The sequence below is a fragment of the Triticum dicoccoides genome, unplaced genomic scaffold, assembly GCF_002162155.2.
Source record: "Triticum dicoccoides isolate Atlit2015 ecotype Zavitan unplaced genomic scaffold, WEW_v2.0 scaffold61247, whole genome shotgun sequence".
NCBI classification, from domain to species: Eukaryota; Viridiplantae; Streptophyta; class Magnoliopsida; order Poales; family Poaceae; genus Triticum; species Triticum dicoccoides.
In genome coordinates this window covers 1-1,773 of record NW_021286157.1, presented here as the reverse complement: position 1 = coordinate 1,773, position 1,773 = coordinate 1, and the positions used below count along the sequence as shown (strand labels likewise).

The following is a 1,773-nucleotide window of genomic DNA, read 5'->3' as shown; positions in this document are numbered from 1 at the left end:
TCTCTTAAGTGCTATCTCTGATCCCTCGGGTAACTGGCCCTGGGAAAAAATATATTCAAAATGTTAGTCTGTCTCAGTACACCACTCCCAGTTACGAATTATCAGTTAGGTTGGTAACAGGAACGTTGCCTCTGCCTCATGAATTATATGTGTCAGTCATATAATAATAATTCTAATTTATGCAATCATGTTAATTTGGCAAATATATACACATACTAGAATTACCTTGTAGACAGTGCCAAAGCCACATTCTCCAAGTTTGTTTTCTTCTGAAAAATTATTTGTGGCCACTAGTACCTGTTCAAACTCAAACATGGAGAACTCTGAATTCTTCCCTTGCCATCCTAGTTCTTCCTCTCCCGCTTTACCTGAGTTTGAGTAGTATATGGTTGAGAACTCTGAATTAATCTCTCTTGAAGTAATGATAGATGCCAAAGCCACATTGACATTGAAGTAATTAACAGTGACATTCTAATTTAAACAATAGTATAGTGGAAATTGTTTCAGTAACTAATAAGCAGTAACTATATAATACCTCTTCTTTTCCTTGTAATCCGACGGGAGCAAAAGATGAAGCACAGAAATGCTGCTGCCACTATAGGAACTATAACTATGGGAATTGCCCACAGTTTGCTCATACTCCCTAACATGATAATGTTAGCTTTGACTCATAATCTCTCTTATGATCATGTAGGCAGAAATCACTAGCAACCACGGGGACATACTCTTGCGTTTTGCCGGAGTCGGAGCTAGCGACGGCGCCGGCGGTGGCGTGAGGCGCAGCGTCGCTTCACCGCCATAGAACCGATACGCCTCGTACCTGAAATAACACCGTATGGCGTTGATCTGTGCTCCCATGCGTAGGGACATGGTGGCATTGACCACGCCGAGGAGACGACGCAGGCACGCCAAGCAGTCGACGGTGGATGCGTCTGGTCTGCACTGCGCCAAGGAGCGCACCATCGGGAAGGTCGTGCCGCTGTCCATGATGCCTGTGGCAAATCGCATCGGCGCCGCGCTGGCCGCCTTCTCCACCGTCTGCACCAGAAGCTCACGGATGAGGCCGGTGATGAGGCGGACCTCATCGGCATGGCCGGTGACGTTCTTGTCGTTCCATCTCTAGACTGGCGTGTCATCGCCGCCGTTTTCGCCAGACGGCGGCGCGATGATGTCGTCTGTGGAGTAGACGAGGATACAGCGGTCACCATAGTCGTGGTAGGTGCCGTTGTAGCACTGCTGCGGCGCAGCGTTCAACACCTTGTCAGTCATGTTGCTGACGCACTCGCGGCAGTAGGACTGGTTGGAGATGACGCCGACGATGTCGCCGCGGCAGATCGTGAATGCGTAGACGATGTCGGGGGCTCGGCCGAAGGCGGCAGTGGCGAAGCGTACCGGGGAGGAGGAGGTGTTATTTGGGAGGGTGACCAAGGCGGCCTTAAGGTTGTCGCACAACATATCGGCGGCCGCGAGGAACGGTGCAAGTAGGAGGAGCAGGAGGACGACGCCGACGGTGGCCATGGCCCGACTGGCTAGGCTGCTTCTTGTTCTTCTTCTGCCAGACTATCAACTCGGTGCCTTTATATATTTGCAGCTCACAGTCAATTTCTTGGACAAGAAACTTTGTTCAGGTTTTCCTTCTTGAAAAGGAGGATATATAAATCTCGGCCTTTGCGTCCATTAATGCAGACTGGGTCTTGTTATTTCAGTTGTTTCTAGTTAACAGGTAGTACCTTATACTATATGGTTCCAGTCTCACCAAGTATAAATGTTTTT

At 49.0% G+C, this 1,773-nt stretch overlaps 1 pseudogene; it reads right to left on the bottom strand.

Moving 5' to 3' along the window:
- Positions 1 to 3: 3 nt before the first annotated feature.
- Positions 4 to 1,518, bottom strand: LOC119347241 (annotated as a pseudogene).
- Between the last annotated feature and the right edge of the window lie 255 nt (positions 1,519 to 1,773).